The sequence below is a fragment of the Ambystoma mexicanum genome, chromosome 12, assembly GCF_040938575.1.
Source record: "Ambystoma mexicanum isolate Mex_15411 chromosome 12, UKY_AmexF1_1, whole genome shotgun sequence".
NCBI classification, from domain to species: Eukaryota; Metazoa; Chordata; class Amphibia; order Caudata; family Ambystomatidae; genus Ambystoma; species Ambystoma mexicanum.
This window is the reverse complement of record NC_090936.1, coordinates 304,251,928-304,269,078: the sequence shown is the minus strand read 5'-3', so window position 1 is coordinate 304,269,078 and position 17,151 is coordinate 304,251,928.

The following is a 17,151-nucleotide window of genomic DNA, read 5'->3' as shown; positions in this document are numbered from 1 at the left end:
GTATGTTTGGCACACATCCCATCATCCAGGTGCATCATCAATATCTACCTAAATGGCACTATCATGGCCCAGGGCTCTCAGCCTAACCTCTTCCTTCTTGATAGGCATCTTTCATCTCTCATTAACTTCCTCCCTTCATCTGCCACCTCTCCATCCTCCACTCACCCTTCCTCCGCACCCCCACCGGTGGTGGTACCTTGTCCCTGTACCGATTGTCAGAAAACCTTTAAAAGTGGCTACCAGCTTTTCTTAGCTACCCACAGTTCTTGCTCTGCTGTCAAACACTCCTCTGACATCTGTCATATCCTTGAAGACTTTGAACTTGATGTCCTCACACTCACTGAGACGTGGTTCAATGCCAGCTCTGTCACTGCTTTTGACACTGTTCTTCCTGAAGGCTGTAAGATCCTCTCCAAGTCCAGGCCCAACCGGCCTTGAGGCAGAGTGGCCTTTGTCTTACCTGAATGGATCCCTGCCTTTATCATACCCATTCCTTCCCAAGCCATGTCTTTGGCCTCCCACTTCACAACCAAAACTCAAAACATCCTATACACACTCTCCTCTTCTCCCCTCCCTCCTCAACTATCACCTAGGGCTCGCCTGTCACCTCTCTCTCCTTCCCTCCTTCGCTCCTCCTGCTCACCCATAGCACTGGATGAGGGCACCAAGACTGTTTGCTCTATGAAAGTCTCCTCCAAACAAGTGCTTCCCTGCTCTTCTAGAACTATCATGGCCAATATTACTGCCCTTGCTTCCTCTTTTGCTGAGTTCTGCAAACAACCATTTGCCACTGGCTGTTTCCCATTACCTCTCAAGCACTCCCTTGTGCATGCCCTCCTAAAAAAAGCTGTTTTCAGACCCTTCCTGCCCGGCTAACTACCACTCTAACTCCACCACCCCCTTCTTGGGCAAAACTTTGTAGAAATTAATCATTGCCTAATTAAACTATCACACTGAATCTGTTGGCTGTTTCCACAACCACCAGTCTGGCTTCAGAGCAGCCAGGGTCATGGAAACTGCTCTCCAGAACACCCGTGAAGACTTGCTCTCAAACCTTGACTCCAACTCTCCTTCTGAGCTCATCCTCCTTGATCTTTCCTCTGCCTTTGACACAGTCAATCATGCCTCCCTCTTAAATCGACTCCATGATACACTGGGCATCTTAGATCGGGCACTGGAGTGGTTGACCTCTTTCCTTTCAAATTGTCCCTCCCCCGTTCGGATAGGCCCTTTTCTCTTATCTGCCTCACTCTCAACTCACGGTGCCACTGAGGCTTCTATCCTCTCGCTGTGGCTGTTTAACATTTACCTTGCCCCTCTTGCTGACCTGATCTCAACCTTCTCTCCTCACTTCCATTGTTATGCAGATGTTAGTCAGCTCTCCTTTAAGTTTCCCTCCTATCCGTCTTCTCTCATTCTGATTGTCTGACTGCTATTCAGGAATGGTGTGCTGCTAATGATCTCTGTCTTAATGCCAGCAAAACCAAGATCCTACTAATTAGAACATCCTCCCACTTCCTTCATGTCTACTCTCTGGCCACCCACCTTGGGGCTTCTCCCCTCACCCTCTTGTGAGGTAAAAACCTGGGTGTCATCTTTGACTCCACTCCTTCTCACCTCATATCCCTGACCTTGCCAAAATAGCCAACTTTCAGCTTCACCTCATCAGTTGCATTCTCCCTTTTCCTCACCTTCCCCCAGAAACTCAACGTCTCCAGAGCTCTGGTTCTCTCCAGGCAACAGCCTCTTACTCAATCTGCATCTTTCCTCCCTCTGCTCTCTTCAACTAATCCAGAACAGGACTGCAAGACTTATCCTTGGTCTCAAGCCCAGGGACCACATTGCTCCGGCCCTAATATCTCTCGACTGGCTGCAAGGATCAAATTCAAGACCCTCCCCATCGTCCACAAGGCTTTCTGGGGCCTGGGAACAACGCTACTTCCAACTTTGTCTCCCTAAATACCTCCCGGCTAGAGCCCTTCGGTCCTCTAGCTCAAACTCTCTGCCGATCAGACGTTTCTCTAAGCAGAGCACTGGGGGTATATCTCTTTCCCCGGCAGGTGCCTCGCTCTGGAACAGACTCCCCGTCACTCTCAGACCTAATCCAGATCTCCTTAAGTTTCAGAAGCTTCCCAAGACCTTCCTCTTCTCCTCCTTCTTCCCATGCCCAATTCCTTACTAATGACAACCTTGCTGCTGAGACTGGAGACCTGGTCCCTTCTGAGTAATACAGGGGCCAGCCCCCCGAACCCCTTTACCAGTCTGCCTAAGCACCTGCTTACTAGCACTTGCCTTTGGACGCCCTTCCCTGATCAGACTACTGAGTCTGGTTCACCCCCCTCCTTGCAGTAGCTGCCCCTTAACCCCCCCCTCCCCTGATGCACTTGTCCTCCTCGCTCCCCTCAGGACCTTCCCAGTCCCTGGGATCCCCTTTCCCTTTGCCCTGAAGTGCCCCTCCCCCTCCTGCACTTCATGTTTGCTGCACTTGCACGGTCCGAATGTCACAAGGCCCAGTAGGACTGCTTTTTGTTTTCATCCTCTGTTCCGCCCTCCCCCTTAGTCTTGTGGTGCCTGGAAACACTTTCTGCTGTATAGGCACCATACATATGTTCAATAAATAAAATACCACTGGTTTCTCATCTGCCTCTTCCTCTATCCTACTCAAGACCCCACCCCACTCTTTTTTTACAGAGCCAAGCACAGCATAGCCAACACAATGGCAGAAGGGTGCCATATATGAGAGCCCTTTACATTGCATTACATTTTTGTATCCATGAACCCTTGATCAAACCCATGGCCAGATATATATTTTATTTATTTATTTATTATATACAGGATGAACAATGCTCTTTTGATCACAAAAGAATGTACAATAGATAAGAAATCAGATTTGACAGGAAGTGGTGAGCTTCTTACAATGGGGTGAGTTTGAGGGATATTCTGACCAGGTTGTGGAGGGGAGTAAATGGAACATTCACCGGGGACAATACATAAGTGGATATACATAGATTAAGGACACAGAACATTTGACATTTTTAAGTGAAGATAGGTGGTAAAGCCAGCTGTGTTCGGGATGTGACCATGATGGGTGAAGTGCTAGAGTGGAAGCAGAGGAAGTGAGGGGCACAGAGGCAGGTTAGAGGTGAGGGGAAAAGGCTAGCTAGTAGGCGGATGAGAGGTAGATTAAGGGGGTGACTTGAAGGCAAGGAGGCAGGCTTTTAGTTTGGTTTTAAACAAATCTGTGTGGGCTGTTTCTCGAATGTCCATGGGAAGAGAATTCCATGAAAGTGGAGCAAGAAGAGAGAAAGAGTGGAAGCAAGGAGAAGCACAGGGAGGGCGAGGAGCGACAAGTATAGTCGAAGAGGCAGCGCGGACATTACGAGAGGCTTGTAGAGTTGGATAGAGGAAAATAGATACAGTGGGGTTTTACCGTTGATAGATTTGTGAACCAGGATAAGACATTTAAATCAGGTTCTTTTTTGCATCATCAACCATCCAGCCTGGTGACGTCACAAGGAAGTAAGTGTGAAGTGAGGGAGTTCAAAGAGAGTCCTGGCAGAGAAGTTAATAATCTTTTCGAAATGACAGAAAGCATAGCTGCAGAGACTAAAGAGGATGCTGGCACAGTAATCTAGCTTAGAGAAGGCAAGAGTGGTTAAGAGATGCCTGGCAGTGTGGAAAGGAAGGAGGTGCCTGATTTGAGGTGTGATAAGGGTCATAGATGACACAGAGGTTTCCAGCTGAGGAAGAATAGGTGAGCGTGTCAGATGGGAACTGGATAGGGAGAGGACGAGATGAGAGCTTTAGGCAGGTAAGAAAGTTCTGTTTTGGAAGAGTTTAACGTCTGAGAGTGCAAAGCCATCCAATATTTAATGGCAGAGAGACAGTTGGACATTTTGATAGAGAGATCAGAGGAGAGTTCAGGAAAAGAGATTACGATTTGAGTCTCATCCGCGAAGATTTGCTTTGGGAACCCAAGAGCTGAGGTGTAGAGTGTAAAGAGGAGCTGTCCCAAGACAGTGCTTGTAGAACACCAACAGATAGAGGAGTGAATTGAGAGGTGTTTTTGCTCCAGGAGACAGAGAACTGGAGAGGTGCAAAGTAGGATTCAATCCAGGAAAGGGCTTGGTCGCGGATCTGTAGTGTCTTCAATGTACTTTATACAGCACGTGAGGTTTGCACGAGAAGTGAGAGCGAGGATGAGAAGAGGAGATTCGAGTTCGGAATGCGGAGGAGCGACAGATGGAAAGACGGAGAAGAGAAGAGATGTGTGCTGTTCATGTCCCCTAATATAGATATAAACTTTACATATAAAATTGTCACTTGTTATCACATGAATATCTATAAATAAGTATATGTTATATTCCCCATCTGTTGCCCCATTACTTCAATGGCGACAAGGATACAAGACTCCATGGTGGCCGTTGAGAAGGATTTCCGGCCACATTCGATGTAGGAGCAGTTGTTGGTTTACACTGCCACCCACCGCCATCCTCGCAAGTTCGGAAGTGTGTCCGACATAGTTATTTCTTTCCACTCTGCACCTCCGACTATTTTCAAGTCCTGGCCGAACATTAATTAGATGTGCCTTTCTCTTATTGGCTAAAAAAAAGGGAGGAGTATACGAATACCTCTTGCACAATAGGGTGTGTCCGCTGCTCGAACGAAAAAGTGAAGTGAAAGAGGGACGAGCTGACACCATGTATATTTACATACAAACCCATTACTACTGTTCACGAACACATCCGCACGCCCGACGTCAGCTGATAAGGTCTCACACTCCATTGGATAAGGAAACGTTATTGATGTACATTACTTGTGCTCACTTCGAGTCCTGTACCGATGTGTGCATGCGCAACCTAACACTATAGTAAAAGCTGTCAGCCTGCACGCAATTGGTTGAACGTAGCGTAACCACCCGACACCGACGAGGGCATATTTTTATTGAGAGAAACTTTATTGTACCAGTGCTTTCTCTCACCTCGACGATACTGACAGCAAGATAAATCAAAGAAAGGAAAGGAACTTTGAAAACACTCACGTGACAGAACTATATATCCATACACAAGATTTAAAAAAAGGGAAAAGAAAAAGGCTCATGCTGTTGAAGTGGAAGCAAATTAAAATTATTATTTTTTTTGGGCACACTTTTGTGACAAGAATACAGTTACGTAAGGTGGAAAGTAAAGGAAAACACTGAATCAAAATACATTGTGGTGACTGTACTGATAATTGTACATGTATGGCTCATTGACTTACTATTACTCATACTTCTTCCTTTGAAACATTAATACCAGATAATTCTGGCACCTATCAAGGTGTTAACATATAGGTGTTGTATTAGTCACGTGATAATTAAATACTCAACATGGCAATGCAAGGGGTTCAACCACCACTCATGTTTCTACCAGAAGAAGGAGAACCGATTCTTCCATGGAAGCGCTGCCTTAAAGCATTTGAGCATTATACTCATGTGGTGTGTGGGGCAACATACAGCAGTGAAAAGAAGAAATCTTTATTACTACATTGTTTGGGTCCGGCTGGACAAGAGAAGTATGAAGACCTACCCGAGCTATTGGATGATGAAATAGGGGACATGAACGAATACGAAGTAGCTATAACTAAACTAAATAAACCTTATGAAAAGAAAATGAGTACTATTCTTGAAAGATGTAAATTTGCCAAACGGGTTCAAGATCAAGATGAGACTGTAGAACAATATATTACAGCCTTGAGAAAACTAGCCCGCAATTGCAAGTTTAATCAACAGTTGGAGGAACGGATCCGAGATCAATTTATGCTTGAGTGTAGAAGCAGTAAGGTCAGAGAAAGACTATGGTCCGAAGACGATCCTCAACTTGATGTAGTCCTACGATTAGCCAAAGAAGGTGAGCACACAGAAAAATGTGTAATGACCTTGGAGAGCAGAATGAAGAACATTTCAGTCAAACCATCCATCAGTTCGATACAATCCGACCATAACGAAGAAGTAGGAATGATAAGAGGTGGGAGAAAGAAGAAGTCAGCACCCTATCACAGTGGGACGTCACCAACTCCCAACAGTATACAGCACAGGATTCCTGGCAGTTCAGAAATGTACAGAGGCCAAATGATGTAGAAGAGACCTGAAGTCAGGAAAACTGATAGATTTGAAACAGTCAGGATGTCTATGCCGGGAAGAGAACGCCAAAGCAAAGGACAGGCTCCCCAGAATGGAAGGGGGAGAACAAGACAAAGAGGATGTTACAGGTGTGGTAGCCCAAATCATTGGGCGAATAACAAAGAATGTCCGGCTTTTAAGATTATCTGCAGGAGATGTGAAGGCAAAGGACATATGGCCAAATGTTGTAGGACCACTCAGATTGAAGATCATACCTCGAACTGGATTGGAGATGACGACGGAGAAGAGGAATGTGTATTCATGATATCTGACGAAGACACACATATCGAAAGTCCCAGAGCAAGGATTGCTGTGAATGGCTTTCAGGTAGTTATGATGGTGGACTCAGGAGTCAAATACACGCTTATACCTGAGGAAATGTGGAGATCATGAGGACCAGAATATCTACATGAAGTAGATGTCAAGCCTAAAGCCGATGGAGGAGACAGGGCAGATCTACTTGGATGGTTTACGGCCAAATTAGAATTTAAAGACAGACAGGCATTTGGCCACATTTACGTCTCAAAGAGAGGGGAGGCAGCCTTACTGAGTTGGACACACCAGAAACTGTTGAAAGTGCGACTAGACCTGAATGCCAATGACACTGTATATCAAGTTGGTGGGGTGTGCTGTTCATGTCCCCTAATATAGATATAAACTTTATATATAAAACTGTTACTTGTTATCACATGAATATCTATAAATAAATATATGCTATATTCCCCATCTGTTGCATCATTACTTCAGGATCCCAAGAAGAAAGAGAATATTAAGGATATCAGAGTGATCGACAGTGTCAAAGGCAGCAAGGAGAATTAGGATAGAGGGTAGGTTAGAGTGCTTAGCAGAGGTGATGGATGGAACATGCCACACTAGTTCTATAACGTTCATGTGAAGGGATCAGATCATAGATTAAAAAGGGAGTCATTGGGAAATCATAATTAGAACAAAATGAAGTGGAATGAAAATGTTCTGTTAACACAATTCATGGATTAAAGTTATATGATTAAAATGAGCTTGGAAATGTGAACTATGTACATGAAAGACAGGAGAAATAATAAAGACTGATGTCACTGGAATTCAGGAAATGACTTAATACTGAATTTTTAACCATTGTAGCAGAGTTTAAATGCTAGCACCTTTGTTTCCTTGGTCCTAGGGTGTTACTTTCTATCCCGGTACTCTAGAGCTGAGGTGGCACGATAGTGTGCCCTTATAGTGCAAATTGAAAGTATGCCAAATTAAACCCAATCTCTCCCTTTATAGAGTGTTTGAACAGGGGGATGAGAGGTCTGGCTGGGAATAAACAATGTGGAAGGATGGATCATGCCCTGCTTTTTATAAGGGTGATGGATTGAAATAATCTTTTTAAAATTGGTTATTATATGCTTATGCAGATTGACTACCTTTCACCACAATTTAATTTCATACACATTATTGTTTAAAAAGAGTAAAGAACTAAAAACAAAATATAAAAAGCAGAAAAGAGTGAAGAAATAGTGTCTTCCATGAATCAGTCCGAGACTTTTGATGTAGGAATCCTTTGAAAATTAATAATTAAAAATATGACCAAGGCCAGCGTAATGGTTATTCTTTCTCCTGACAATAACATTAACATTTTCCACCATTGTTCTTTTGGTCTGTGACCGTATTGTTGATCACTTCAGTCATTAAGATTCATCTCTGTTGCTCTACTGCTGGACAGTCCATTACTAGTTGATTTAAGGTATCCTTCACTTACATGACACAATCTGCATGTTAACGAATCTCCTTCTTAATTCTTCCACTTGAAAGTTTCTTTAGTAGGGAATAAATTCAGACGAAATTTCAAAAATTGGTCTCTAAAAAAAACAATTGGAAAAGCCTACAAGCATTTTGGTATGGTATATAAACTGTACCTTTCTTCTAATGCTATCCAATAAGATTTGTATTTGTGTCTTTCATCCTGTGTACAGATCCAATCTTGATTGTACAGTTTTCTTTGGATCTTATCAGGGTTACTGATGAGGGTTTGTTCACATTCACCCAAGTTCAGTAATACTGCTTTACAATGTCTTTCCCATTCTGTCAAAGCGGCCTCTGTATGTTCCATTAGGGCTTTTATCAAGCAAGTGAAATCACCTTTTGGTACCTCTTTGATGCATTTCCTCAAGAGCGACAAGGACTTCTACATCGCTATCGCCTTGAGGGAGGTAAGGACAAATTCCATGTGGTCCTCTTGTATTAGTCTTCTTTATGGGATCCACAGTACCTTCTTCCATAACACACCCTCAATTATTGCCCAGTTTTCAATTTTAAAGTTGAGGGAGGTTTCAGCACCATATGTCAAGATTGGTGTCACTTTAGATTGATAATAAGCAATTAGCTAGATCAAAGAGAAGCAACAATATCTTTTAAGGTGTATACTCCCATGCCCAGCCAGATTTTGTGCTTTCCTGATGAGTGACTCAAATCTGGGAGTGTCGACAGAGCGTGTATTCAAACAGACACCCAGGTAAGTGAGGGATTTCACTACTGGTTCTTTTACACCCAGGAGGTGCCATTTCATTCATTTTTTCCTTGAACTCGTTTCTGTTGTCCTAATGGCAATATACTTGATTTTTTTGTGTTAATTAAGAGCCTGTTCAATTCAATGTAAGAATGTTGGGCCTCCAGTTGCCTCTGAAGACCCACCGGGGTCTGGTCTATAAGGACCCTGTCGTCAGCGTAAAGAAGTTTCCCAATCTTGATGTTAGCTATGATTGGGACTAAATATCTTATATCCATAAATGCTTGGTCCACATCAGAGAGGAAAAATTTGAAAGGTTCTGGAGCCAAAGGGCAACCTTGTTTTAGGCCCGTATTTGTGCACACTGCTTTAGTTAGGAGGCCTGACACATTCAATCTTACTTGTTTTGATGTATCTGAGCATAGATCTTGAATTGGAGCTAACAAATTGTTTGGGCAACCCCACTGGTTCAACTTCTTCCACAGCTTCATGCGGGTAACTTTATTGAATGCTTGCGTCAAATCAATAAATGCAATATAAATCTTCTTTACCTTGTTTCTTTCCATTCTTGCTTTGAGTAGATTTATGATAAGGATGTTTAGCGTTGTGCCCAGCCCCTTGATACACGCTGACTGCCAGATGTCCCTGAGTCCTGATGTTATGGACCCTGGGAGTAATGATTTAAAAATTAGAGAAGCAAAAATCTTCCCTGGGACATCTAACAAGGCAATGGGACGATAATTGACAGGTTCAAATCTTGTTCCCTTTTTGAAGACCGGAATAATAATTGATGATTTCCAAGTACACAGGATCTTCTGAGATTTGACAATATAAGTGAACAGAATTGATAGAAATTTCGCCCATTGCAATTTGTCCTGTTTTAAGTTGGCATTGCTTAAACCATCAGGCCCTGTGGCTCGAGATGTACTAGATCTGTGAATAATCGCAGCTGGATTCATTTTGATCGAATCCCAGTTCATTCGTTCTGGAGCTAGACTTGGACCACTATCATGGTCAGGATCATAAAAGTTCAAAAAGTGGGTTATCCATGAAGCGGCCGGAATAGGGTTAAAAATTAAGGCATCTTGTGTTGCGTCTCACTGGTTAATTATAGTCCACATCTCTGCTGTATTACTGTTCTTGAGTTTCGTCAACATTTCCCCAGCAACTTTTCTCAAAAGATCTTTTTTTATGGAGTCGCAACCAATTGTGATATTGTTGTCGCATTCTGTGTCTAGTCCCCATTGCAAGGGTCCAATAATCTTTTTTTAAGGTTGCAATTTTATGTCTCAGAGTATTCTTTTTTTGCGCCACCATCTGGTCATAGACATGCCGATGAATGAATCGCGGTTTGGTGTTTTCCCCTTTTTTCACCTCAAACCTATTAAATAAACCTAAATAGTCCACTCTATGGGGGTGCACTCCCTTTGATTCCAAGTGTGTAAAGGCTAATTTTAACTATTCTAATACGGCTTCAAGTTTGTGTGGAGCAATCTTGACTCTATTTCTCCCCTGAGTGACTTCCAAGCAATTTGGGTAGATTTGGCCATTGTATTGAACAACTGGAGCAAGTGTCAAGCTTAATAAATGATGATCGCTGGCCCCCATTGGTACAACTGTTGTTGATGTCATTGAACTGGAAATAAATATATAGTCCAACACCTGACCACCGCCCTTTCCTTGCCTGGTGAATCTGGCTGGGATATCTCCCGAGATCCCATTTAGTATAATCAGGTCTCTCGACTGGATGGTCTCTCGACTGGATGGTCTTTTTCCAGAGAAGTTGTCTCCTTTCTGCTTGAGTAGACTTAATCAGATCATTGTTGATGGTTTCACCGTGCTTGTAAATACATCTGGTGTTTAGATAACCCCATACTAAAAACCATTGGTCAGCCCATTTCGTCCTGCACCTATCTATCTAATCCTCCACCTGCACTCGAAAATTATGGATGGCCCGGATTCCAATATAGGTTTTAATGAAAAGAGTTTTATCCTTCTCAGGGTGATCCAACTCTATATTTCCCACCAGTATTTGGATTAGCATTGCCGGGGTCAATATTTCCAACGTTGTGAATTGGAGCTGGTCTTTAATTAATATCAAAAGACCAGACATTGGCCTGCCCTTAGAGCCTTTAATAGCAGGCTTCAAGTATTCTGAGAATCCCTCTATAAGCGGGAGAGTTCTCAGCCATGTCTCCTGCAGGCGTAATATGTCATATGCCTTGATGTCGTCGACCCCTCTAGAGAACAGGTGTGAAAAACCCCTCGTGTTTCAGCTTGCCACAGTGAGGGGTTTAGAGGCAATAGGTCGTAAAGTCTACGCCATATTAATTTTATCCGACGCTAGACACATCAGAAATTTCCAATTTTCTTCTGTTCCTTTTGTTTCCAGTCAGTGGTCTTCATTTTGGATATTCGTAGTTCTTCAATCATTTCTCCGAGTATTCGATCTTTGTCTTTTCTCTTTGTTGCCAGACCATGCCAAATGATTATTTCGCCTCGAAAATCACATGTGTTTCTGTTCTTCTCTATAAGACACATGGGATTTCTTTGAAGATGGTATTATGATCCTATTTTCAATTAAGTCGATGTCAAGCTGTCTTAGTGAGCTGGCTTCCTGTTTTAACAAAATGGTTATCATGGGAGTAGTTGGATAGACAATCACTCTGTTGGTTCGATGATCGTCATGAAATTCAACTATTGCCAAATCATCCAATATCAAAGGTGTTAGGGTCGGTACATGGTGGAATAGTCTAATGACGTTTCCTATATCAGCCGGACAGGTTCTGATGTCATTTTGTTAAGTGACTTCAATTCAGCACTCCAACTAAGTCAATGCCTAGTCTGGGATGCCCAAGGGAAGCCCTTATTTATATATTTTTATGACAAGTTCATAGATCTGGATGATAAACCCTTGTATAACGCCCCTCTCTTTGAATCCCCCTGACCTCACTGAGCCAAGAAGTTGGTTTGTTTTTCAAACTAAAAGATTTATTTGAAAAATTAAACAATATATATATATATCACACTTTTATAAATAAATTAATATTTGATAGCACACTTATGAATATAATGTTGATCAACAATGGGTAATGTTACAATTGCACACTCTTTTCAATCAGTGAGGAGTTAGTATAGAAAGGATAAGGTAGCAGAGAATACTTTTATGGCTTCAAGGAAATGCAATGATGGAAATGAATGCTGCACAGAAATAAACGGATATGGCTTCAACAAGAGATAATATGATCACTTTTTCTTTTGACAATTCACTCCCCCCCTATGCAACATAAGGAGATGGAAGAAGAGCACACAGTTTTCAGGAATACAATCAAATACAATACAAATTCCAGTTCTCCCCTAGCAAGCTTAGAGCAACCGGTATGCTTTAAAACAGGCAGAAATACTTTTAAATGTGATTTGCAATGAAGTGAAAAATATGCCAAAAATGATTTTAATTCCCTATAGGAGATTCAGGGTAGGTGACAGCTACTTTGAATTAGTTCAGGTCAACACTAGCAATTATTCAGGAATGATTATCAGATTGAAAACGAATTTCAGCAGTTGCAAGCAAAAGGACAGCTTTTTTTGACTGGTGGGGAAATTGAGTCAAATTGCAATTCGCTGCACTTTTTCCGAGTGCGTCGATCGTGATTATGGAAAAACTATAAGGAATGAAAAGTCGCTTGTTTGAAAGCTTAGGTTCTTAGCTTTAAAATGAAAGTTAAATCTTGCTTCTAGGACGTGCGGTTCAAAAGATACAGACAATTTAGGGGAGGTAGATTCTCAGAAATAAAGTAAGATTCAAATGACAAATGACACTTTCACAGGTTTGAAATCACATAATGGACACACGATTTCTATGATGCAGTTCTAGGTAAGTGGAAATGGTTTGAATTAGATTATTTTAAACTAAGAGATTGGTTCTGCACAGTTCTGGCTGGATACTCACACTATAAATTTGAAATAGGCCATCAAGATCTGGTCAACAGGTTTAGACTGGACTTCTAGCGGGTGGTTCTGAAGTCACAGCTATCTGGGTCAGCTCTGTTCTGCTGGTCTGGATCTCTGGTTCTGGCAAAAGTTCTTGGCACTGCACAGCGTCTGGTCTAGTCTTCGGTTCTGGATACAGCTCTGCTTTCTGGGTCTGGTTCTGGTTCTAGCCAGAATCAAACAGCTCGCCCGGCTGCTGAATAGTTTGGTTAGGTGGCTGGATTCTGAGGCCTGCTGAGAAAGATTCAGCTTTTGGTTCAGGCCTCTCTGCCTCAAGTTCTGGAATCTGGAGTCTGGTTTTCTAAGTTCTGGTCTGTGAATATTGCCTGAATTTGAAGTTGTCCGTCAAAGTGCTTCGCAAGAAAGTGGAAAGAGCCATCCCCACCTAGGTCTCAGTGGCTCTTTTTATGTCTTTTGAAAATGGGTGGGAAGGCTAACTTTCTATGCCCAACCCTCAAAGGATCCTGATGTGCTAGAGGATTTTCTGTCCTTTAACTGGATAACTGAGTTGTAAGTCAGAGTAATGGTACCCTTTTACAATCTATTGAAGAAACGCCCCTTTGCTTTTACTTAGAAAATTAATTTCTCATAACAAACAGGTTTCCCAGATACACACGTGGTTCATAATACATATAAATAAAAGGGAGGGGGAGGGGCACTACAAAGTACAACGTAATAGTAAATATAGTAAGTATGCTATGCTTCCAAGAACATAAAGGAAGAATTAAGTGTTCACACTCTTAGCTGGTGAATATATTTCAGGTGCACAGGGACTGAAATGTGTCTCAAGACCACCAGAGACACGCAAACTAGTATAAACAAACAGAACCTGTCATCTGCTGACAGGTGGTCCCTAACGGCACTCCAAAAGGGTAAATGACCCCTACAATATTTAATGTGAGTACATTCAATATAAATCACAACAGGAATTTGTTGTTCGTGTAAAATATTTTTTTTTATCAAGGTCAATGCACCTTCAACATGAACAATATTACAAAGCAAATATTAAACACAGATTTTATTTCAAACAAATAGATTTTTCACCAACATCCCTTCATGCTAACTAGCAGGTGTTCACTTGAAATTGTAATACATTTAGTCAACAATTCCACATTGATTAGTGTAGAGTCAAGTCTACTGTTAGATCACACTGAGCACATACTTTTCATATGGAAAGTTAAGGAGTTGTAACATTCATCATAGGCCTATAGAGTGTCAATACCCCAATGATTCTTCCAGTAATTCTTTGTTACAACAAATTGTATTTCCTATATTGATGTCCCAATGTGTTCCAATTCAGTGGGCAGTGTCCACATTATTATATACAAAAATGCCAACGCGTTTCCGAAATAATCCTTCTTCAGGTGATTACTGCTGCACATAAATTTCCATTCTAATTCAGGCTGAGTAACTGTGAATAAATATAAAATGTAAGGGTGAGTCAAGCTATACTAATACTTCTCTCACAATACAAACATCTGAACATCCCACTACTCAAGGAACATACAGAACAAAGAACTGACCTTGCGCTGCCGCCACGGCCAAAACCAGCTCAGAGTCAATTGATGGTCAACTAGAGGACAAGTAAATAGAGAAATCTAAATATCAAGTGTGTCCCACGCCTATAAGAACTAGACAGAGTATCTAAATCCTAAAAAGGGCAATAATGTGGAAACCACCATATGTAAATACCATGATAAACCATCAAACATCTGTCCACATCTAACACTGCCTGATAACGAAATTCACTTAGCCTCGTGTAATACTACCATGGCTAATGCTCGTAAACGGAATACACCTCTCTGGGTGCACACAAGGAGCTGAAAATCTCCTGCTCGCCATCGATACCCTAGAAAGAGCATAACATGAGGCTTAACTTACGTTACGGAGTACCTGCGCTGGGCGTCCGGCTGAAAGCGATACATCGCTGCAGTGAGCCCAATGTTGTAAATGTGTCCGCGCGGACAGCGCGCATGCGCAAAACATTTGCTTTGTAATATTGTTCATGTTGAAGGTGCATTAACCTTGATTAAACAAAAATATTTTACACGAACAACAAATTCCTGTTGTGATTTATATTGAATGTACTCACATTAAATATTGCAGGGGTCATTTACCCTTTTGGAGTGCCGTTAGGGACCACCTGTCAGCAGATGACATGTTCTGTTTGTTTATCATAATACATATACACATCACAGATGAATTAAGATTGGTCTCTGTTCAAGCCCCATGTTCCTGTGAGCTTGGGTTCAGAAACAACAACATTTTGTGCTTTTAGTGGGTTTTGCCCTGGTCGGTTCGGCATCAAATATTCCCCAGAGGTACAACCCCTCTCTGGGCACATTACAATAAGTTTTACATTTTCTGAGATGACCACAGTGTCTGTAATATTAATAATCGCAGGGTTCGGTCTCAGAACATCACACAGAGTTGAGCTTAGTCTCAAATTGTGGGTACATTTCTCATGTTAAGAATCCCCAAATTGTACATTTCTGTCAGCTTAATACAATATTTTATAAGCAATTTAATTAGACATACATTTGCTCTCAATTCAGTACACCCATTTGTTTGCCCCCGCCCCCGGGAACTTGGCTTGACTCAGAGATCATGTGTCTTGCCTTCCCCAGAGCACTGTTGACAATTACACCTCAAATCAGCATATCCCATTCAGCTGAAGGCATCCTTTGTCTGGTTTTTCCTGCTAGCAGGGCATCAGTCCAGGGTGCTACTCTCCGTTTGATTAACAGAAACTTGTGATTTCCTGCCTTCTGGTGCGGAGTTCTGAGGTGTGACAGCTTCCCATGGACAGAGGCCTCTTGAACTTTTAATTAAATCAGACTGCCTTCTAGTATAGGGCCCGGGAACAGTAGGTGTTAAGAATTCTCATTAACCAGCAAGGCTTTGAAGTCCCAGCTGGCTTAGGTTCCTTTTCAGCTCCTGAAATACCAGTCTCCTGTCAGAGTTTAGATCGCTAGCGCCCGTTAGTGTCAAGCACCGGTACTGCACCCATTTTTTTGGCAGCTGTCTTGAATTAATGCATTTCAAAAAGGGGATTTTACTTGATGGCATATGATCCTTGCTAACATTGTATTGATGTAGATTCTGCACTAGAGTACTGTAGAACACCCAACCAGAAGTTGGATTTTTTTTTGGTGGTTTTGTGCCCATGATTTTAGCAATTTTTGACATCAATTAAAACGGATTTTGAACAGCACCATATTCCTTTGCACTGAATTCGCTCTGTGTGCAGCCAAAGGATAGGGTCTGGCAATGGTCTCCTGTATTAACTATCTTGCAACGTTTGAAATATGCATTTTGAGCTTGCATTCAGAGAAACAAAGGTGATTTCAAAGCGCTTTTTGAGCTAACAGGCACTGCTGTTTTTCCTCTGGCACCACGTTTCACTCATGGCGCTTCTGGCCCATCATGCTCGCACTGGTGGGTGGCAGGTCAGGTGACCATTTTGGGGTGCGCAAAACTGCGCGGTTTTCCTGGATACTGGCGCCAATGTGGGCTTTTCGGCCATCTTGGATTTTCTAAGCCCCAAATGTTGCAGCATAATAACTTGAACATGAGTCAATACACCTGACAAGCCCCTCCGCCCGACTGCGCTTTGATTTTGAGTCGAGGGGGAGTCGGGTGCAAAGGATGTTTTGATCCACGTGCTGGGATGTCTGCATCATTTCTTCCGATTCCGCAGACGGCACAGTTCAGCATCTTTTCCTCCATCAGGGTGGATCGGTCGGTTCTCCTCGCAGGTTCTGATGGGAGTTTCGGGCGGTACCCCGGGCTCCTCGGATCTTTGCTCCCGGTCCCTGGGTCGTCCTCCTTGGTCAGTCTCCATGGTTTATCTCTCCTAGGATGACAAAGCAAAGCGGCAGAAACATATTCGTATTCGTTTCCCCACCACTATTAATGGTGGGGTGAACATATACATTTTATACATCAGGAGACATTTGCATTCAAGAATCATCGAATTTTATAGGCTAATATGTGGAATATTTTAGGGTTGGACTTGTATTACTCTGGAGCGGCCCCCTCTGAGATTGCAGAGGACTCCTCCAGTTGCTGCAGAGTGTGCCTTGGATGGCAACACTTTAGCTGATTTATATGGACCCACTTGTCTTCCCCTTCCGCCAAACTGCCTTTGGGGATGCGGCTCTTGTAGGCAACTGGTGAGATCTTGTCTACAATTTCAAAAGGTCCCTTCCATGTAGGCAGAAATGTCCACTGTTTGGCCTGGTTCCATTGGAAATTGTATAGATAGACCCAGTCTCCCACATTGTATTCTTTCCTAGTAGTCTTCAAATCATAATGAATCTTCATGCTATCGGCTGATCTTTCTAGGTTTCGCTGAGCATAGGCAAAAGCATGTTGAAGGTGTTTCCTTAAATTTTCAACATACTCGTGAGTTGTGGAGGCATTGATCAATTTTTGCTCTTGGGTCCTGTAGAGCAAATGCTGAGGAAGCACCATCTTGCGTCCAGTCATCAGCTCAAACAGTGACATTTTA